General features: G+C 30.9%; 2 long non-coding RNA genes across 3 annotated transcripts; both read right to left on the reverse strand.

The window, feature by feature from the left end:
• Positions 1 to 1,939: 1,939 nt before the first annotated feature.
• LOC145326714 (uncharacterized) lies at positions 1,940 to 13,600 on the reverse strand. Of its 2 annotated transcripts, XR_013881939.1 has the most exons (7): positions 13,502 to 13,600; positions 7,891 to 8,176; positions 6,078 to 6,147; positions 5,500 to 5,552; positions 4,329 to 4,386; positions 3,031 to 3,597; positions 1,940 to 2,556 (listed from the first exon to the last, which is right to left on the reverse strand). It is a non-coding gene; the product is annotated as an uncharacterized LOC145326714 (long non-coding RNA). The 2 variants fall into 2 exon arrangements; XR_013881938.1 differs by lacking the exon at positions 1,940 to 2,556 and having other exon boundaries at positions 2,756 to 3,597.
• Positions 13,599 to 18,067, reverse strand: LOC145326712 (uncharacterized). Its single transcript, XR_013881937.1, has 6 exons — positions 17,826 to 18,067; positions 17,009 to 17,076; positions 15,319 to 16,251; positions 14,886 to 15,023; positions 13,971 to 14,058; positions 13,599 to 13,631 (listed from the first exon to the last, which is right to left on the reverse strand). It is a non-coding gene; the product is annotated as an uncharacterized LOC145326712 (long non-coding RNA).
• Between the last annotated feature and the right edge of the window lie 6,563 nt (positions 18,068 to 24,630).

The raw sequence follows: 24,630 nt of genomic DNA on the forward strand, positions 1-24,630 counted from the left end.
TTCAAACATCTATCATAACTATGTAGTAGCCAATAAATAAGTTAAAATTATAGATTACGTTTCCTCCTAATATACTTCTTTTTAATAAATGATATTTTTTACTCAATTTTTACAGGAATCCTCTTGGAAGGTTGGAAATGGATAGATGAATTCTAACAAACCTAGATAAACAATTAGAACTATCCGTTAAGGACTTGAGACCGACCCGTAATGCAGAAAAGCTTTACTTAAAAAAAAAGACAGTTAACTGATCTATAAGCTAATATATTTCCAATTAATATCCTAATTCAGCAAATATGATATTCCGTTCAATATTATCAAATATGTTTCAGTGAAACAATTACTTTATTTCTACCAGGGATCTTAAGGGATAAGACAATCAACGATAAATTGATATACATCCCAAATTATAATAACCAAAATTACCCCTTATGTAGATTAATGTTATTGGTTAAAGTTTGGAACCAAACAATCAAAATTCAGTATAAGTACTCAAAGTTTCTGGGCAAAGGAATAAGCTTACCTTGAGTACCAGCGTGTAAGTTATATTCAAATATCCCCTCCCTCCCTCTCTGATTTCTACAGTATCGGATTGTTTAAACAAGATTACTTATATTCACAAGTAGCGCAGCAATAAGAAGCTAAAAAATATAATCTACTATATTGTAAAGGAAATAACAAACCATATATTGACGGTTGGCAAGACATACAGACTTACCATAGTTATAGAGCAGTTGCGCTACTAATAATTTGAATGATTGCAGATACCATATCACGCTGCGGTCGTAATACACAGGGATAGAACAATGGTAGATAAATTAATCTCCGCCTTAAATTCTTGTGTGTGAAGTTTGCCATGTTTTTAGATAGTAAATTTTGGGAAGAAGAAATGTGTTTAGATATTTGCAGAATGATTTACTTGCAGTTATGATTGGACACCAAATATAGTCATCCATTTAAACTTTTCACATTAAAACTTAATAATTCACAGGAATACTGGGATAGGACAATGAAGAGAATTTAATCTCCCTTCTAAATAGATCTATTATAACCGGGGTTTTTTTCTTCTATAACCCTGTGACTGTAAGGCATCTTCGCCATGTTGGGTTCGAATTTTGACCCAACTCTGTCATAACCGAAGATGTTAAATGTTGTACCTACAGCTTCTATGTCAGATACGCGACTTTTAGAGTAAGATTAGGGGGAATGACTTTGCCCAAAACAAATGCATCACATTAGCATACACAATTAAAGGGTTAGTTGTCTGCATAGTTTTCCCCTTTGGGAGCTACTTTAAAGGATTGGCCTTACGTTGTTATCAACCTACATATACTGTCTACTAAAGGCAGTATTGGACACACTTGATTTTGGAAAATATATTTATCATCAATTCTAACAATAATCCCTGGAGGTGAGAAAAAAATTAAAGGGCTGTAGAATTATGCATGAATTTAAATAATTGCGAGTTCTTAAATTATTTCAATTATTTATGTCGACTAAAACACATTAAATATAAGTTGTCAAAACTGACAATTCATCGACACACTAAAATTTTAAGCGTAGATAATTCATAACTAGAGTAGGTCCGCAAGTTCTGCCATTATTCCCCCCTCCCCCCTGAATGATAGAATAACATAATAAAAATACTAAATGTCATATTAGGTAATTTATTGAAAATATATACAATAAATTGTTTATTTATTGCTATACTGCATATTGGATCGTCTTTTTCCCTTGAACCGATTCTATGAATAACTTGTAGAGTAGCTTTACTAGGGAAAAATCCAACCCATACTTTAAATTATGTATTTTTTCTAATGAAAATAAAAGACTATAAAAATATTATCAAAATTAGACAAACTAAAACAATTTAATATAATTTTTAAGTAAAAAAGCATGTATAAAGACCTATTTATTAAAATGGGGAAATAAGATTTATAAAACGAAGACCCTAAAATGTAATGTTAGAGACAATAACCCTTTTTAATAGAATGGTCATAGTACAGCTAAAAAATTATTAGCAAATATTGTCAGTACAAATTAACATTAGTAAAACAACACAAGAATCATAAAATTAGAGGTTTCGTGATAAAAAAAACTAAATTAAAAGAATGAAAATTTGTAAAAATTAAAGAAGATATTGTAAAAACATTACTAGAAAAACTAATTTGAAACCAATAGTTTAATGTATTCTTGATGTAAAATAAAATAAAATGTGATCTTACTAATTTATGAAATGAATATTGTAATTTAGTTGAGATATACACACACCATTAAATGCAAAATCTTAAAAATTAGGTCGCCAATTCCTGATAAAACATAAAAATCAACATAAAAATCAAAATCATCCTTTTTGTCTCTCTTTTTTCCTTAGGCTTCAGGCCTATAAAAGTAAACCTGGAAGAGAGAAACAGGCAGTCGTTATACGGAATTACTATATCACACTGACTCTTTTCAAAAAATTCTAAAATTTAAGGGAAGACTCCCTTCTCTTGCTTTGGAATTTTCTGGAGGGTCCTGGCGGCTCAAACTTAGGATTTTTCATTTAAAACATACCTAAAGAATAAAAAGTTTTGTTAGATAAATTCATAATACTTTGTTAAATAAATTATAGAATATCATTTTGATGTTGGTCAATTGAGATAAAATTAAGAGTAAGGCCTTCTTGGGGCCTAACAGCTTAGGCATCCGGACGGATAGTTATCTCCAAGTTTTGTTCTGAAGAGAACTCCTATAGCGCGTGTATCAGCATAAGTCGCAAGTCACTACGGGGCTAAATAGGAATAACACAGGGAGATACGGTGGTGGCTCGGCTACCAACGGTTGATTATAGCTTGCTATCTGACGGCCGATACTAACAACCGGATCCTCCCCAAGCTTCTGAAGTCCAGGAAAGTTGGAGATCGTTATCTATTCGGACAATTTAACATTTTCGGATTAGAACTCTGAATAAGTTCACGTCTTAAAGGTAGTTTTACTTTGCTAATACTCTGGAAGATTGGTTCGGAGCTAGCCTAGTGATTTTCTTACCTGACAAAGGTACCTAACAAAGAACTTCACGCCTCACGGGGATACAGGCAGCAGAACGGAATATTGTAGTCATGTTCGCATGACTCTAGTAATCACAGTAGATACTTTCAGTCCAAAAGTGTTGGCAAAGTTAGTTACCTAGGAATAAAAAATTCTTAGACTAAATAACAGTATAAAGTTATCAGTAATGTCTTAGTACCATTTTCGGAATAGGGCTTATAAACAAAAGACTATCTCTTAAGTGTATTTGGGTTTAGGATCGGTGTAAAATAATACCACCATTCTAAGGTTAGATATACTTGTCAAACAGGGATTAATGCGTCGCTGATCTGGAAAGGAGACATTGGTGAGAGATTGTAGTCCTGTGAAGTAGTGATAAAGGATTACATTTGTCCCTGGAACCCGGAGGTGACCCATAAAATTGGTTCCGTTACCGGATAAACCCAGGTAAGATTTAACTTTTTCCTTTTAGGAGGGAGAGGGCTTTCAAAGCCACTAAATAAGTCTTACCGCTAGATATCCATAGTCAGAATTAACATCGTATTCTTCTAGCCTCGAATATATGTCCTGAAAATGGAAGATAATATTATTGAAAATATAGACGAGGATATATAAAATCCTCCACCATATAACCCTGATTATCAACCTAACTTAGATCATATTGAACATCAGTATTTACATTTAGAAAATACAAATGATCAAATCGAGGAAATACCTCGAATTCAAACTGAGCCTGAGATTCATACGATACCAGCCATGTTTGTTTTAAATAACAGACGCAGAAATAGAATCTTGCATAGGCCACAATTACACTTCAACCCCCAAAATGAGATAGAGCAAAATATACAAACAAAAAAACAAGAACAAACGGGCGCAAAGCCTAAGATTAAAAAAGAAAATAAACCAACATCAGATCCATCAGAATATGAATCTGAATCTAGCGATTATTCAGAAAAACGAAAAAATAAAAAACATGCAAATAAAAAATACAGACACTATGATCCTCTCAATCCTCATGGCTTTGAGGATAGGCGACATCATAAACATCATGAACATCGTCACAAACAAAAAGACAAACAAAGCGACAGTGACAGAGAGGACAGAAGGAAAGACGATAAAAACTTCTTAAGACCAAAAAGAATGAATAAACGCAGAGACAGTAGTAGTCCAACATCAAGTTCTAGTTCTAGTTCATCTGATACAGAATCAGATTGGAACAGACGAACACCCTCTAACAATAGAGATAATAGAAATAGAGAGGAAAAAATCGAAATGGACTTATTAGAAAATAAACTAACCTCTGAACAGATGGACAAGTTGAGGCTCCTCCTCCAAGACACGCCCAGCCATACTGATCTAAACATTAAAAAAATTATGAAACTTATCCCAAACAACCTAGTATGGGGTATCGCTGAGCATGAGCGCATTTTCCGCCAAATAAAATATCTTGGCAAAATACCTAACCTATACGGGATGCAAACCAATCCATACACCTTTTTCAACACTTTTAAATATCTAGAAACATACATAAAACCATTCACCCATAGTTCCTACAACAACATAATAATCCACTATTTTAATCCAGAATCAAGGAATAAACTAGATATGCTAGAAATAGATCCTAATGCCCTTAGTGCTCAGGATTTTGTAAAATCGATCCTAACTACCATAGGTGCAGAATTACTCAACCCACATGAATATGAGAAACAATTCTACACTTATAGATTCACTGCTGAAGATGAAGACAGACCAAATAAAATAATAATATATTTGGCAGCCATGTTGCAAAAAACAGGCAATAGTCATGAAAATCAAATGGCCAAACTTAGGGAAAAAATATGTACCTATTTGGTACCACCATTATTACAATCTGCATTTTTGACATCCACAAATGTTCCTAACTTCTCTAAAGAGACAATCTTAAGCTGGTTTAGTAATAATAGAAGCTTCTATAACTCAGCAATTGAGAGAAAAAGAAAGATAGACAGACAAAAAAATGCAAATGTAAACCAGGTAGAAAAGGAAAAAAACCCTACCCAAGAGGTTTCACTTCAACCTAAACCCAAATGTGAACATTGCCAAAAGCCTCACTATTCTAGATACTGTTTAAAACATCCAGATGAAGCAGTTAAAAAAGCAAATATGGAATGGTGGTATAAAAAGAATAAAGAAAAAGCTAACAGTATAGTTTGTTTATTGTGTAATTCTGACACCCATGGTAGTGGGGAGTGTTTCACTTTCCCTAATGTCACTCTCTCCAAAGAACAATGCCCACGCTGCTTAAATTATGGTGTATCAAGACTATACCATCCATTGTCGGAGTGCAAACTCCCGCCAACAATGGAAAAAAACTAGTGGGGCAGCCGAGTATTTCTCAAGAAAGCAAAAACATACAATTACAGGTAAAAATACCACAAGTTACGGATTCTTGGGACATACCCGGCACCCCTATTCTAGAGAAAACCTCACCATTAAATCAAACTGGTCCCAAATTCAACATCTCTTTGTCCATTCAGATAAACCTGAAAAATTCAGATATTGATTATCAAAATGAAAATATAAAAATTAAGAATGTTGAAGTACTAGAATGTTCGACTACCCAAAATAATGTCAATAATAATACCCAAAATAGTGTAAATAGTAATAATACTAATAAGCTAATAGAAAATATATTAATGGAAAGTCAAACATCTAATACTTCAACATCAAACTGTTCGTCTATAAACAATGATTTTAAAATAATAGAAAACTCTATTGTTAATAATCCAATAGATAAAATTAATCCGCCAATAATTATCAATATAAAAGAAAATGTGACTAACACAAAATTGGATTATATTGGCAAATCCACTAATTACGCGACGGATCAAAAAATAAGTCAAAAAATTGAAAAATTATCTAGCAATAAAATTTCTGTTAATTTGTCTCAACAATTGCTATGCCCAGAGGTACAAATAGGCAAAGTCGATTTAGAAAATAATTTGAGGCAAAAAGAGGAAATAGACGAACAGACAAACATCAGTAAAATAGAAAGCAAAGAAAATTACCCTGAGGATTTAGATGAGCAGATAATTGACTACTGCAAAACTGTACAGTCCTCTTACAACACTGACATATCTGAAAACAATAGAATTAAAGAAAAATCAGATTTTAAAAGTGCATTGTGCATGAAAAATGGGGCCAGAAACACAAAGGCTTTATCATGGCTCCAATATCTTGAAGACTTTCCTTCTCAAAATAAATTCATGACAATCATGTTAGTTCTATTAACAAGTATGGTAATTGGTAGTACTCTTGCGCTATTTGGCTTATTATTTTTTATCATTGCTTACATTAATATGTCAAATGGGAGACTATTACTCATTGCACTTACTGAACGCGGAACTAACAGGATTGACATGAATAAGCTTGAAACAAAGCCGGAGTTTAAGCCAATTAAATCGATTTACTCTAAAGTAAGCAACAGTCTAATAAAAACCCTAAATAAAATAATTAATGTCTTAAATTATATTAGGGTTTATCTAGCTAAAAAGATAAGGTATAAAATAGTCATTATCCAAACGTTTTAAGAATCTCCAGATCCCATTCTTAGAACCATACAATGAGACACAGAGTTTCATTAATAAATTTATAGTATAAATGTATAAAGAGCATATTATTTGATTTCCAATTGCAAAGACCTAGAGCGTTGCAGACGAAAAATAATTCCATTAAATTTTGCTTTCTAAGTATAGCGGTTTAATGCTTTTTACTGCTTTTTGAGAAAGAAAGGGACAATTTTTGTGAAAAATTGTCATTTCTGTCTAAACTTATGTGAAGTATCTAAAACTGCCATTATATTCATAATCATCTTTTCTGATTTACAATACTGCATTTTTAAACCTAGTTATTTGTGATTAATAAGACATCTTTCTAAATGATATGAATACTTTGTAGCAAATCAAAATTATCAAGTTTTTAGTGACATCTAGCGACAAATGTAGAACTAATATATTGCAGATGTCCCCAAATTTGGTTTTTGCCAGTATTTACGTTGTTTTCGATTATTTTTCCATAAAAGATTGAGCTCTCCCTTGTGGGGATGGCAATTTAATTATGTCCTTATTTCAATTATTGGCTTATTGTCAGTTTCAAGAGATCAATAGATAATTTTCAAAATAATTTTTAACAAATGAACAGTATTTAAACAATACAAAAACGAAATTAACTAGGCAAAATGCAGAAATCATTATAACTGAAACATAGATGTCCAGGTAAAGGGGTAATGGTGTATTTATCCCTTAAACCCCTCAAGTTTTTAAATATCTTACATTACTAATATATAGAAATCCTCATTTTACCCCCATGCTAAGTACAAAGCTTGGGCGTCCTTGTGTTAACATTAGTTTGCAATTTGCTCTTGGCTCTTTTGCCAGCACCCGGCTGTATTTACATTTTTGAATGATTCAGCTTATTTCAAAGACCCAACCAAAAGTCGTGTAAAAGGTCTTTGAGAAGGGGCGGTTGTTACATATACTATTTATTGCTCTATATACATTACTTTAATGTTTTATTTATAAAAGGCAAGAAAAAATAATAAAAAGTTTAAACAAGAATAGACATCATTATAATTATAAAGTAGGGCAATTATGTGTGCTTAATAAAATGAACAAATTCAGCAGAAAATTAAAAAATAATTACAGACGACAATTCTAGTTTTAGAGCAGATATGCTCTCTAGTATTTATCAAGTACAGACATATCTAGTTATGTAGCAAGCTGCAACATACAATCAAAATTATAAAATAACTCCCCACAAAACTGCAGAAAACATATAACCTAGAGATAAATTTTTCTTGCTTAAAAAACAATAAATTCCTACCTGCCTATACCTCCATTAGTATCCTCAAGCCCTTCACTCTTTTTGGAAATATGTGGCTGGCTAAGCTCGAGCACCACTCCCCATCTCCAAGTCAAAACAGGTTCCTTAACTTCGGAGATACATTTCTTTCAGTCAGCAGGGTAAAAGATACAAATCTGCAGACAAAAACCGGTAAAATCTGCGGAGGTCCCAAGGGAGGAATTTCACAAATAACCAATTTCAGCTCTACTGTTTCTTCAACAAAAACTCGATCCTCCAACCACAGGATATTGAACAGGCATGATACCTAAAAATAAAATACAAGAATTAGTAACAAATAAATAAATAAGCTATTAAATTTTTTTTGTAATAATCAGAAAACACCACACAATAATAAATTAGAATGACACCGTACTTTTGAAATAATAATTGGCAAAAACTTACTAACAGAAATGTGTCATCCAAAATTACAAGACCTTATTAAATAAGCATGAACTTAATCCCAAAAGAAATAAAAATTTCCATAAGAAAAGTCTAACTAAATCCAATTTCCATAAATTATGTGTTTATGTAGCAAAATAGTCCAACAAATTTATCATCCATTGTCTTATCCCTTTAGATCCTTGTATAATTAAATCCAATTTTCATTAATTATGAGTTAATGTGTCTTAAACTTCCAACAAAATATCGTCCATTGTCTTATCCCTTAAGATCCCTGAAAATAAGCCTAATTTTAGCTAATAATTTTTATGAAAATGAATTTATAAATTCTGAGGTTTATGACCTAGTTCTGAACACATGTGTTGATTTTTAGACATGTGTGTTAAAAATCGCTCCAAAACATACATTTAATTCAACTTTTTACAAACTTTTAAATACATTAAATTGATTATCTTGAATTTTCAACTACAAATTATACAACATTATAAGACTGAACTGATTAGGCTCTCTATCTGGTATAAGTTTGATTTAAGTTTCACTTTAGACTTAAAGATTTTATCTTTTTTTTTTGGCTTTACTATGATTTTAGGTTTCAGTTCTTTTATTGTATGTCCCCAGCGGGAATTTTGTAGTTTAGGCGAGCGCTAATTAACCCCTAGAAAGTTATCTCTATCCTATCTCTAAATAGATAATCTTGCAATTTTTAAATATTTTCTGCCTATACTTTTTCCTAAAAAATACAAAATAAATAATCTCCAAGTATCCTCAAACCTCATATAGTAATCTAGGAAAAAATATTATTCGTCGCATCGTATTATAGACAGTTTCCCGCTGACATTAAAATGAAAAATTGCTAAATTAATTTTTAATTAAGTATTGGTTGAAAATTATGTACAATTCGATGCTATATACTAGCTTTAACATGGCTGAGAACCGGTTAAAATCCATCGGGAAATAATTGGATTCAAAGCAATTTTTACATATCCTGCTATCCCTGAACCTATAAAATGTTAATTTTTTTGTAGCATGTAACTGAAAATGTTTAAATAAAGGCCTTTTGATTATGTATGGCAGGATAAAAGATTTCTATAGCATTAAAATAAAGGACTTCTCATCGGATTATCAAACCTTAATATCTCAAGAATAATCCCAAAGATAGGGAAAAAAGAATTCTTATTTCACTAAAAAACGAAATTTTCTACTTAATTACCCAAGATATGAAATTTTTTCTAGATGCAAAGGATTTGCAATTAATTGCTTTTTTTATGCAAATTAGAAAAAGTATAAGAATGAACAACATTATTATTTAATTTCCAGTACCACAAACTCAAAAAACAGGAATGTCCAAGTAAGTTAAATTGGCCCATTTCTCTCCCATATATATAGTTAAAATTGTTAAATAATAAAGGCGAAATATTTCAATTAAAACTGTCTGACAAAGACTCAAATTTAAATCTCCTACGTGGATTTCTATTGTTAAACAAAAAGTAAACTGTTTGACAGTTATTTTTTTTTCCTTAACTGTAAACCGATTTTAAAAACATAACCCTAGCTTTGATAAAAAGGACATTAGCATGCTACACTATCTCTGATTTTCATCTTTTATAGATAGAGGGGTAGTTTTGTCAATAATACGAAATTAAAATATGACATTTAAGATTTAAAACCCAATAAAAGTTAAAACAAATAAAATCTACAAAAGTTTTTCTATTTTTAATTCCTTTTTGCAAAGATATTTAAGACCAATTTGAATACAAGTTTTTATATTTTTGCAACTGATTTCTTGCTGATTTTTTTTCACAAAACCAAATGTCGTAGCCTTGTCAATACCTAAGCGGATAAATATGCCCAAGTTTGAGTTCCAGATTCATCATCTACTAGCTCCTAACAAAGTAGCTGATTCTGATAAAAACAATCAGCCAACCATTGCTCTTGAGCTTGAAAATCAGTAGATCTACAGTCAAATACGTCAAGAAACCAGCCTTGCATCATACAGCACAAGTCATCAGACGTTTATCAGATGTGTATCCACAGTATCCTAGCAAGATTCCACCTGACTTGGACTGGAATATTCACCAACAGCCATAATACCAGAAATACCTAATAAGAAGCTACGGATCTCATAACCTGTTACAGCATTAACCTGAAGAAACTCACTGGTCATAAACAGTAAACACCTTACTGTTGCTAACTCTACAACACCATCAAAATACATAATTTTAATGTAAATCATTACATTTTTGAGCTAAGGATTTTGACAACGGGGGTCACGCGCGCCCGGTAGAAAAATATCACAAGCAAAAGTATCAAACTCCTTGTTTACATTGTATTCAGATTTGTAAAAAATATCTTAATTTTATACTTTTTCCTAATTTTTCACACATTGATATCAGTAGTCTTATAGCAAATCTTGTCCAAATTTTTACAATAGTTGGGTAGTGTTAGAGATAAAAATCATAGCTGTAGTCGATGTTAAAATAAGAGATAGCATTGTGGCAAGCTAAAATGATTAACTATTAACAACCTTTCGTTCTTCTATAAGCTAATTAAAATATTGTTCATACTTTTTACAGCACTAAGCATCTATGGCATTGTAAAAGGCTTTAAGAACCTAAATATGAGTTTAAGCTTTTCCCTAAGAATATTCTTATAGGGGCGCAGCCAATAGTTGTATCATTGTGTAAAGAATAGGGCCTTTATGCTTTGAAACATGTATTTCTTAGGATGTGTAGATAAAATGGCGAGTTTTTTTTTTGTATATTTTTGGCCTAAACAAAGAATATTTCTAAATGCAGTTTATTTTTTTGAAATTAGTTGTTTATGGAAAGTAAATTGAATTTTTATAGTAAAATTTGAAAAACTTTATATGATAAAAACTTTTCTGAGGGTTCTAATACTATTAAACTGATAGATAGTAAATTAAGGAAATGCTTTGCTCCGAAATAATATAATTAAAATTTTTGTGTAAATGCATAAATATAGTGTTGAAAAAAGTTGACACATGTCAAGATAGAAAACAGACCTCATCAAAATTATTTTAGTTTTTAATTTAAATAATGCGTATTTTGAAAGTACAACTTGCAATATTTAAACACACACACGCAAGCCTAAGATAAATTAATAACAATTTCTAAGATTTAGGACAACTTAATCTTAAATTACTTTCTAACATTTCTTGAAAGCAGTTTTTAAATCGATTTGCCTTAAAAATAAATTTTTTTTTCTTATTCTCTTTAAAATAGGAAGATAAAAACGCCGAATAATTTTTCTGTCAATTTTTGGCAAAATAATAGACAATTATTGGAAAAATTCGTTTTCGTGCGCATAAAAACAATCAAAATTTTTGCGTAATAGAATAGGTTTTAAGCTATTTTTGTAATTTTTTCATTTCCTTACATATCCTCAGTGTTTATGATACGATTTCCAGATTTTTTTTAGTTGCAAAATAAAATTTCCTGTTGTTTAAAGAAAACAGACATGACGATCAGACTTCCTTTTTGCAGGTTTTTGGCTATTTCTATATTTTTTACATTTTCCCCCATATTTTTGGTATTTTTGGACCAGTCTTAAAACTCTTTAAGATATCATGATCAAAATAATTCTTCCCATAGTTATGAGCATCCTTTATGTAAGTTACTTTGACCGACAACATTATATAAATAAAAACAAGTTTTAGTGTTTATTTTACCCAATAAATCAATTAATAAATACACTACAAATCTACTTGTAAATATTACCATCAATGACCTTTTTGTGTTTCGCTATTTATAGATGTTGTCATCCTTGTTTTGCTACATTTAAAATATTTACTTCACTTATAAATCTTCTTTCTTGTAAATTTATACATAAAAAGTTACAATTGCTAAGCCATAAAATTTTAAACTTTTAAAATGAACAAAAAAAATACAAGGTCATTTAAAAACAAATGGGAAACTACACATATATGTTTTAAAGCAGCAATTTTACACACCACAACTCAGCTGTTTCCCAAGCCACTTAGGCGGAACACACACGCAGGCTATATAGCTCTAAAATACATTACTCAACATCTAACAATAGGCACACACACACACAGCCTAGTTAGCTGTAGAGTACACTTTGCTAGGCCACTAAACTACACGCACAACCAGTGCCACCTAGGCACACACACACACACAGCCTAGCTAGCTGTAGAGTACACTTTACCAAGCCCCTAAGCGACACACAAAACTAATGCCGCCTAGGCACACACACACACAGCCTATTTAGCTGTAGAGTACACTCTACCAGACTAAACAGCGACAAGCACACACCTGCCCACTTAGCTGAGAAAAAATTAAATGAGAAAGCAGAAATCAGCTGCCTATTTTTCTTCTAACCAAATCGGTTACACACATACACTAGCCTGGATAGCTAAAAAGCTAACAGCTGAAATAAAACAACACTATTAAAACAAACTTACAAAAAACTCTAAATTAAGAAAATATCAAACAAGCTGGATGGCACATGCACATTTCACACAACATAAAAATAAAATCAACATAAATAAACTAAAACTTTACTTATCAATATTTTTTTTACACACACCTTGATTTTTCACCTTACACGACACTCCTTAATAAAAACAAAACACCAAAGCTATCAGTATAAAACAAAAAAGCGATATTAATTCTTTCTCTCTTTCTCTCGACCCCTCTCTTTATCACTTTCTTTCACTCTTGTCTTAAATCTATAAGTCAAAAGGCCAATGTCTCTTATGTCAATTACTCTATAGAAAGACAGAAAATAATGCCTTATATGTTTTATACAGAATGATATTAACAAAATAAATTTAAGTTTTTAAAATATAAACCACCCTCCCAACTCCCAACAAAATGAACTGAAAAATAAAGCAGCTAATAAAAATCACTCTCAAATTTATCTCTAACTTATTTTAAAACCCCTCCAATTGAGCGAAATTTTTTTTGCAAAGGGGGAGAAGTTATTTTGCTAAGCAAATAACTATCTAATTATAAATATATCAGTCACATATTCTGTTTACATTAAACAAAGCCTAATCTTTTTGCTTCACCTAAAATAAGAATAAGCATGCATGTATCTTATCCCCCAAAAAATAATTAAGGGGTCTTTTTTTAGCTTCACAATCCTATAAAAAGGGATGGGAGCACCATAGGCCCTAAAGGACCAAAATAGAAGCAAAAGAAACACTTACCTAGAAAATCAGTGTACAGGCTACTCCGTCTGCAATCAAATATAGGGCGGTCTTTCACCAGTTACTTGATCAGCAATGCAATGTTGGAACCACAGTCGTTGTATTAAAACTGGGAGCCGAGTAGATATGACTGAATAAACAGAAAAAATAAATATTAAATCAAGCTAAAAAATATTCTACAAAATATAAGCTGTAAATAAGATTATTTAAAAAAGAAAAGCACACAGAAAATAAGCCAAAAGACATTCAAACTTATAAATTACATCTAAAAATCTTAGGATCTAATTATTAGCACTATCCTCTGGTTCTACTCTTGTTCAGAATACTTTTTTTCTCATCATAAAATCCATTATAAATATATAAACCATTTTTTTTTATCAAAACTTATATAATATCATAAACTACGAACAAATAAAAATATTTTAAATTAACACCTATCTAAAATAAGACTAAATGATAATATAATTACCTCATAACCGCTATCTTGAGTAAATTTTGCTCACTGATTGCGAGATGGTTGCATTAAAAACCTCCCCATTAAGAAAACGGCAAATCAACTGAAAAATAAGAACAATTAAAAGATATTAAAATAGCTATACAACTTTAGAATAATCAATCTTTTAAGTATCGGTCTAATACTCAATATATTTATTACTAATATTATTAAAAAAGCTATAATTTAAAAGTGGAAGAGAATGTTGCTCTTATTCCAGGAATAAAGTAAAAAAATTTGGCAAGGTGTCTAATCACGTTGTCATCGGTGTGCGGTGCATAAATCTGAAAAAGCGTTTTTTTTCTTTGCTCAATAATCTTTAAAAATTGGAAGAAAAAACAGCTTTTTGGACCACAACACTACCACACCACCTCCTAAATTAAATCTAGATATCCATGTTTTTAAAAAAAAGTGAAGCTATGATAGATACACACTCTACTACTTTGATTGAAACAATAATAATAATTAATAATTTTATTTCAGGTTTCTAACTCTTTTATTATAGGATAACACCAGAAAAAACAGCTAGTAATCATCAATTTCCTAGGATCCGAAAATGGAGAACCATATCAGTCTCATACTTGAGACAAAAAACCAACGAATGACTGTTAAAGACTAAACTACTAAAGACTTCAAATATTTTGAAATGGTCCATTTTTATCTCTACCTAACAAAAATATTCAAAAAAGAAGACGGCATTTAAAAGTTTCGATATCTTCAATCAACCTTTTTCTCCCCTGTAAAGAATATTAAAAAACTTTCTTTTTTTCAACCATCAGGGAAATAGGGATAGGAAACTCAACAGAGAGCTGAAAAATTTAGGTGAAAAACACTCAAATAATATATATTTCCCATTCATAATTTACCCATTACATGCAATGATATACTTACTTTGTATGTGTACCACAACCCACTAGTTGGAGATGTAGCAGTGCGGCAGGTGTCCCAGAATGAACAGCTGACAGTGGAGCAGTCAGGGAAGCTTTCAATACTCGTTTATTCAGGTGGAATACAGCGGTTCTAAACAACCTAAAATAAAATAACAAAATTAGGTTGTTATAAATGAACTACAAATAAAACAATAAAGTATAATACATAAATAAAATACTAAAGTTTGCATTGCTTTGTTAATTTCTTTTTAAAGTCTTTTTTCGATTTAGGGCTTTTCAGAATAGTGCATTTCATTAAAACAATCCAATGGTTCATTAGTCAAAGAATGAAAAACTTACTTACATAATTAGGTGATATTTGGATAGGCCGCAATCTACACTATAACTTTGATTCCAAATTTCATTAGGTAACTAACCAATCAACAACATTTTACCTATGGTTCTTCGTGCTCAGGCTTTCCTTCTGATCCATCACGAGGGGCACCAACAAAGTTCTCCACTAGAGATGGGGAGGGCAGATCCACTCTTCTTAGGTTCAGCTAATTCCAGGCCTTGATAATATCAAATTAAGCCCAAACTTTTAATGGACTACAATGCTTTTAAAGTTAACTTGGAGGCTGTTACGGTACCCATTTATTGGTTCTTTACAATTAAATAGGAACAGTGAATTCAATGGAATCATATCTTCAATTTTGGTTTAAATGAAATCTTTGCATGTACGGCTTCGCTGGGTAAATGAACTGACTATTTTAATATTTGTTTTACCTTGTATCTCCGCAGAGACAGTTCAATATTACATTTTGAAAACTTTTTCACGATAGTTAATTTAACCAATTTTTGCTTAAAAGAGACAAAGTAAGTTGTTGAAAACTAATAAAATTGGAAAGAAAAGCTCAAATTATTTTTATAAATGCTTTGAATTTATTTTAAATGCGTATTCTGTACTAAAAAATAACAATTTTCTTTAAGTTTTTATGTAGACTGTTTTCCCTTGCTTTTAGTAAGATGGCCGACGGGCGACGTTAGACTGATACAACGAATATAGAGATTTGAACCTTTTGCGCGTCATAGGTTAATCACATATATAGATTGGATAATATTTTTCTCATTTTTACTTTCTACAAAATTAAATATTCTTTGCTAAAAATGAATTTGAAAATAAAAATGGCTTTTGCATTAAACAATTACATTTTAGTATAAATTTAAGTTTTGTAAGTAATTAACATTATTTCCGACACTTAATTTTTGCTCTGTGGTGAAGAAATAGGTTGCGTGACTTTACCTTAACATATTTTAAATTATTAAACTTTAGTCTTGTTAGGGAAGCCTTCTCTCAGTCTTCGTGGGGTGATTTGACTGGATTCCTTCTAAATATAAAACAGTATGGCTAACAGGGAAACTTATACTTAAATTTATGCAATAGCAACTAACTTTAGGGTCTTTTGACTGTATAGTCGGGTTTTTAGCTATTTTTTAATAAAAGGACTTTTAAAGAGTTTATTATTTATATCTGAAAGGATCTAAGTAATTTTTATAAAATTAGAACCGACTATGAGATAAAAATAAAATACTTCATATGCCTACTAGCGGTTACGCCCTTAGAAGCCTCTAGGGGCAATTAATGTGTGAGGTCTTTTCACCCATAATAGTTTACAACCTTCCATAGACATATAAGAAGCTTCATTGTAAAGGTGAACCATATCGGTTCAGCGGTTAGCGAGATCTTTCGCTACAGACAAAAAAGGCTTACTACTTTATAAAATAGGATAAAATCAATAAAATATGTAGCTTTTGCTAACGCGTAAAAAGAACTATAACAGTTTAAATAAAACTACTCTAACTAGATATGGAAATAAAATAAAATAACAAAAGTAATTGTTGGAAAAATATTTGGCCCATAACAAATAAACTGAAACAACCCAGCTGCTCTTTAAAACAATTTCCCAAGAAGTTGATGTGGACCTTATATTTTTTTCAACACACATAATGTTATATAATGTACAACTAGTAGAAAGGAGATGAATATGACGAGGCTATCATATTTGTCCACTTGACATTAGTTCAATATAGTAAAACTAGTGTTTTAAAGGTCAAAAATAAAAAAGTTACAAATTTGATACTTACCAAAAATTGAGAGCCCAAACTACGACTACAATCAAGAACAAAAAACAGCCAAACTACTGCAAAAGGGCCTGAAAAAATAAGAAATTCAATTTTTAGATCTAATCAAAAAAGAATAAATCCAATTTTTAAAACACATAAAATTCAATCATTGATAAATAATTATGTTCAGGTCATAATGCAGGAATATGATTGCAATTTTATGGAAAACAACATTTTAAAAATATTGTTTCTTTAAAAATACATATAAAATTTAGTCTAAAAAACATCTGTTTAGTGAGAGATAAAGGAAGGACTAAATATTATATAATAAAAACGTAGCATAAGATTAATGACCTTAAAAAACGAACTTTCGAATAAAACAGTAATAAAATGACCAAATTTGTATAAAAGATAATTAATTAATGGAATGTCTTTCTATTTTTTAACTCTTCCCGATAGGAGTGGATTAATATCTAAGAGATAAAAAATATATAGACAAATAATATAATGATGTAAGAATAATTTATCGCATCGTGTTATAGACAGGTTTTCTCTTACATTAAAATGAAAATATATAAGTATAAAACCAGTTTTGTTGAACTCTAGGGGCTGAAGGTATTAATTTTTTTTTAATATTCGTGGGAAGTTGTCTGTAATACGATGCATTTCATGACTTTTAGAATGGGTGAGAGCTGGTTCAAATACAGCGGATATTAATCGGTTTCGAAGCCGAATGTCCATTGTCTATGAAAACCTCTTGGTTTAACTTGCTAAATAGTCGACGCATGAAAAGACATTAAATTATAGCTTTAAAAAACATAAACAAAATTTAGTTTACCAGTAATAGTGTGCTTATTTCTTCTTTAGTCAATTCTTTATCATTTCAAAACTAAGCACATTTTCACCATGGCAACACCCGACATAAAGCAAGATAAATCTAAAATATTCACAATGTTTATATTAAACTAAGATTTTCATATTTATCATATCACGAAGGCTCTTATTAAAATTTATCACCAATTTTTAGGGAAAATGACAAATTATAGCAACAAATGATCTAGCTTTTCTTATTACTATTTCTCACTTTAAAGTGAGCATAAAAAAGCAACTTTTAACTCGTATATTTCCTTATATTATGTTTAAAAAAAATGTTTTTAGCTTGTAGTCTAAAACCTATACAGTGTCGCCATGCAGTAAATAAGAACTACTCAAATTTTAGCGCGGCATCCATAAATTAGTGCGCTCACCAATGTAGGTAAGACGACATTAATGTTTTGGTATAAGTTTTTAAGAGCCTTCAACTTTTAATGTAGTACATAAAGATATTAATTGAAAAATAACTTAAAATCATGTCTTAAAGCCATAATATTATATAAAAAATTCGTCTGTGCCAAAAAACACAAAAAAAATTATTAAAATAGTAAACAAATAATATTCTATGATTTAAAACACCTCAAAAACAAGGCTGTATGAAACACGAGTCATTTTTAGCCTCTTGAACGTGTTATAATCGAGCTTTTCTTTTGAGGGGGGTACATGGATCGTCTTTTTCCCTTGAACCGATTCTATGAATAACTTGTAGAGTAGCTTTACTAGGGAAAAATCCAACCCATACTTTAAATTATGTATTTTTTCTAATGAAAATAAAAGACTATAAAAATATTATCAAAATTAGACAAACTAAAACAATTTAATATAATTTTTAAGTAAAAAAGCATGTATAAAGACCTATTTATTAAAATGGGGAAATAAGATTTATAAAACGAAGACCCTAAAATGTAATGTTAGAGACAATAACCCTTTTTAATAGAATGGTCATAGTACAGCTAAAAAATTATTAGCAAATATTGTCAGTACAAATTAACATTAGTAAAACAACACAAGAATCATAAAATTAGAGGTTTCGTGATAAAAAAAACTAAATTAAAAGAATGAAAATTTGTAAAAATTAAAGAAGATATTGTAAAAACATTACTAGAAAAACTAATTTGAAACCAATAGTTTAATGTATTCTTGATGTAAAATAAAATAAAATGTGATCTTACTAATTTATGAAATGAATATTGTAATTTAGTTGAGATATACACACACCATTAAATGCAAAATCTTAAAAATTAGGTCGCCAATTCCTGATAAAACATAAAAATCAACATAAAAATCAAAATCATCCTTTTTGTCTCTCTTTTTTCCTTAGGCTTCAGGCCTATAAAAGTAAACCTGGAAGAGAGAAACAGGCAGTCGTTATACGGAATTACTATATCACACTGACTCTTTTCAAAAAATTCTAAAATTTAAGGGAAGACTCCCTTCTCTTGCTTTGGAATTTTCTGGAGGGTCCTGGCGGCTCAAACTTAGGATTTTTCATTTAAAACATACCTAAAGAATAAAAAGTTTTGTTAGATAAATTCATAATACTTTGTTAAATAAATTATAGAATATCATTTTGATGTTGGTCAATTGAGATAAAATTAAGAGTAAGGCCTTCTTGGGGCCTAACAGCTTAGGCATCCGGACGGATAGTTATCTCCAAGTTTTGTTCTGAAGAGAACTCCTATAGCGCGTGTATCAGCATAAGTCGCAAGTCACTACGGGGCTAAATAGGAATAACACAGGGAGATACGGTGGTGGCTCGGCTACCAACGGTTGATTATAGCTTGCTATCTGACGGCCGATACTAACAACCGGATCCTCCCCAAGCTTCTGAAGTCCAGGAAAGTTGGAGATCGTTATCTATTCGGACAATTTAACATTTTCGGATTAGAACTCTGAATAAGTTCACGTCTTAAAGGTAGTTTTACTTTGCTAATACTCTGGAAGATTGGTTCGGAGCTAGCCTAGTGATTTTCTTACCTGACAAAGGTACCTAACAAAGAACTTCACGCCTCACGGGGATACAGGCAGCAGAACGGAATATTGTAGTCATGTTCGCATGACTCTAGTAATCACAGTAGATACTTTCAGTCCAAAAGTGTTGGCAAAGTTAGTTACCTAGGAATAAAAAATTCTTAGACTAAATAACAGTATAAAGTTATCAGTAATGTCTTAGTACCATTTTCGGAATAGGGCTTATAAACAAAAGACTATCTCTTAAGTGTATTTGGGTTTAGGATCGGTGTAAAATAATACCACCATTCTAAGGTTAGATATACTTGTCAAACAGGGATTAATGCGTCGCTGATCTGGAAAGGAGACATTGGTGAGAGATTGTAGTCCTGTGAAGTAGTGATAAAGGATTACATTTGTCCCTGGAACCCGGAGGTGACCCAATATTAACATAACTGTTCTTGTTAAAAATTGAAGGAAGGAAAATGTGCATCTAAAGTTGCTTTTCCCTGACTATAAAAAAAGTTTATCATGCCATTGATTTTAACAATTTTAAATTAAATCTAATGGTTAACAAGAATAACTATGTCCATTTTTCATAAATTGTGTGCATAATCCTTTGATAAAAATTAAATCAAATATTGTAAAAATTGAAATACCATTTGACAAAATACAATAATTTTTTCAAAATTCAAGTTTAAAAAATTTGTCGTTTGAAAACACTTTAGCGTGATCTCTTAAAACAAAAATTTTGTCATAAATTCAATTTATTACAAAATGAGAGGAGATTAAGTATTCTGAAGACAGTTTGAAGAATATGACAGACAAATATTTAATGAAAAGAGGTCTATACTATTTAGATTATACATTCCTCTACACCACTCTTAGTTCTTTTTTGTTGTAAGTAAAAAACTACAATGGGGTGTAAAAATCCGATGTATCCCTAGAAAAAAATCCTAAAATTCTATAAGAATATTTAGTGTCCTTGCTGCCTTGATACAAAACTGTCCTTGTAAATTTTAAAGGATAAATGAGGCAAAGAAGCATATAAACTTAAATATGTACCATAATGTTTGGAATGTTGAGAAGAAAAAACAGAGTTCTAGCTTTAATAGCAGCTGAGTAAATCACATTTCCCCCATAGCACTACGGACTGACGGACAGACAGAAATGCATAGTAAATTATATAGTAGCTTTGCTACCGAAAACAAAGTCTGGCACACAAATTATGTTTATGTTAGTTAATAAATAGGTTCAAATGTTTGGCTGTACCCGCCTTTCTTAACAACAAATTTGCGGCAATAATAGGCAGTGCATCATTTAAAATGCAGGTAATCTTGAATAGGAATCATTATTCAAATTATTAAGTCTTAGTATTGCAGCTTTTCTATGGCAATGGTCTGTCCGACTGTCTGGCAGAAAATCACAATTGCAAGTATACACACTAAAACAAACAAAAAACAATACAGGGATTTTCTTATAATGAATGCATAAATAAACAAAAATGTCAACACTAATAAAAATAAGCTCTAAAATCAGATTGTAGGATAAACGAACATTTACACTTTTAAAGTTTCAGAACCTAGTAAGCAAAAAATTAATTCATAATTATTAACAAAATTGTAAAAGTTTGTTGCTAAATAGAATAAATACTGGATACTGTCTAAGGACATTAAAAAAACTTACTTTTTTAGGACTTGATTATATTTAGAAATGTCAAGCTTAAAATATTGTACCTTGTTGTCCTAGGAATCATTAATTAGGTTTAAAAATATTTGCAAGTTTTAAATCATTAAAGTCATTGAATAATTGTGTATATTTGTTGTTTACAAAGATAGATAGATAGATGGATAGGATGTGTATGGTAAAGAGCCTAAACACGAGAACTTTATGTTCATATTCATGTTCTTTCATTTACTAAATATACCATAGATTAGAAAAATTATGATTTAAAGAATTTCAGTGTATTGGGTATTTAATAAGAATCTGAAAGCTGGAAAAATAACACATAAGAAAATATTTGACTACTTTTGTAGGTATTCGCCATAAATCACTGATTATGGCTGATTATTGTCATAGATTGTTTTTGTTGACACCCACTTAAACCAAAATCTATATAGGGGTAGACCCTTGTCCTATGGGTTTAGACGGTCTAGGTGGGTGAACACCATAAATTTTACCGGGGGGGGGGGGGGGAGTGAACCCCAGATATCACACATCTGTTTTAATTATTTCCAAACTATGAACATACTCCGTCTCTGATTAAACAATCCTCCCAAAAAATCTGTAGGTGTTATGTCTAAAACTCCAAAACAATGCAAATCTTTTGTAAAGATCATAAGGAGAGAACGGGGGGTGTAATTGCCCTCCCCCCTCCAGAGGTCAAATAATATACACATTCAAGCCATGTGCATTGTAATACAATATAGAGTTGTTCTAGAGTTTTCAAACTTTTAGTGATGCAGTCAATGTTATTTGTGGTTGTATTATATATTATCCTATTATAAAAGGTAGTAAGGTTTTTTCTGTCTGTCCTTTAAGATTCCGCTAACTAATAAGCCAAGTTTTTTTTATTGCTTAGAATTTTTTCTTGTTTTGGGTCCGTAACCATTCGTTCTATACATAAATATCCCTACCACTAGCCTCTAGGAGAGGGCATGAGTTGTCAGCAATTTACGTTATCTTTAGCGTCAGACAAAAACAACTTTAATAACATTAAAAATATAGCGTTACATAGAAAATTGGGACTTTAAATTATAATAGTGTTGTTTTTATGGTTTCAGAATGTCTATTAAATTTTATATTTCTACATAGATCATTTTATTTAAAGCTAAAACATCGACTTAAAACCATGAAATTATATGTAAACAGAATAGCTTTAACTTAACATTTTATGAATGAAAGGATTAGTCTTCAGTAATTTGTCTATTATGATAACTTAACTATACTATCTATTCTTCCCTTTCATAATTTTTCACTCAATTATCTGCCCATTATTTTGGGTTCTTCCCAGGGATATTATGGGATAAGACAATGGACAGTTAATTTATATGCAACCTCAATTACTCCTCATTGGTTAAAAAGTTTGGATACTGCTGCCTAGGAATCAAAATTAATAAAAAGTACCCATTTTTTTAAGACAACGTCAAAGCTTTTGTGGTTATAAAACTTTGGATACTCTAATATTCTAATCCCACACTCTCTCACTCTTCCTCCCAAATATTATAAACTAATTTAAATATTCATGGAAAAGGTCGTAAAAAATGTGTCTCAATAATTGGGGTAATATGAATTTTTTTGCTATTGTCATATACCTCAATGTAATGTGAATTAAGGACTAGCTTTGCTCCAATTGTATTTGTAACAAAACAGACAGCTAAAAATAGGGTAATGGCAAAAGGGATAGCTGTCATAATATTGCAAGCTGCTGCTTTAATCATAATATGCTAAGCTAGATAACTTTAGTTGGATTTTAGACTTGGCATTGTTGAGTCGCCCCTTAGTAGCTTTGGTTTGAGTCCTTAGGTGTGGACCCCAGAGTTACATTTTATCCAACCAGGATTCATATAAATATATACTCTGTATCCAGTTAATATTATTGCCTTTACTTATTGTTAACAATAAAGTAATCTTGTGTTAAATAAAGTGAAGTTTATCTCTGGTAAAGTAGCGGGCCTTCTCTATAATTAAGGTTTATTTGTCCTACGTCTATAATACATCAATCTTTAATTATTCTCAGTGTCAAAAACATAAATTTAAGGAAATAAGCTTATAACCATTTAATTAATATTAAGGGAAGCTTTTAAAGAAATATTCACTGCATGTTTTTTACTGTTTTTAATATCAAATTGTTGTTTTGGATATGGCCATGTTGTAAATTATAAAAAGTGATAACTTTACAATATAATAAAATTGAGGATATTCCATGACAAATAATTAGATATAATTATACAGGATAATTTAACTTCTGACGCTAGTGGATTTATCCCTATCCACATGGTACCAGAGTAATAAACTGTAAAAACGATACACGCATTTTGAAAAATATTTTGACAAAAAAAATTAAATGACAAAAAAGAGCAAAAGGATTAGTGACATAAAAGGCAAAAGTTTGCATTTAAGGGAGGTTAATTTTAGTCTTTACAACATGACTAAGTTTACTTTTTTATGCCTTTAACATTGTCAAATGGGTTTTCTGAGAAATCAACCAAAAATATTTTTTAAAAACAGGAACAATTAAATCCATAAGAAGTATGGCAATAAAAAGACTTGAATGATTTTAAAAAGCACAACGGCTGCCTTGTTGTGATAATGAACCGGCAGTCGGCCACCTATTTTACTAAAAGACGATATTTGACCCACATTTTTATTTCAGGTAAGGTATGATTTATTGGTAGATGAGTTCAAGAAGGGGTTTCTCCCGCCCCCCCCCCCCACCCCTTTTCCGAGAAACCTGATTTTAACACAGGGAGGGAGGGGACATTGAACTGTAAATTTCTTTGGTACCCAAAGTTTTATAAACACGCCTATCATTAGTTGCTTATCACTTTTATCATTTGTTGGTTTAAACTGGCATTCTCAAAATTTGACACCAATAGTTTTTATTTACAGAAAGGGTATTTTTGTTTATCATAATTGTGGCTATACATCAATTTATTGTACATAGTTTTATACTTTGATTGTAAACTTCTTCAAATAAATAGAATCGGAGTAAATCCCATTTCCCCATTCACGTGAAGACGGACAGACAGACGGACGGATAAACGGACAAAGGGACAGATGGACAATGTGAGGCACAGAGCAACTTCTCATCTAAAAAC

The sequence above is a fragment of the Acartia tonsa genome, chromosome 8, assembly GCF_053477335.1.
Source record: "Acartia tonsa isolate MP-2025a chromosome 8, ASM5347733v1, whole genome shotgun sequence".
NCBI classification, from domain to species: Eukaryota; Metazoa; Arthropoda; class Copepoda; order Calanoida; family Acartiidae; genus Acartia; species Acartia tonsa.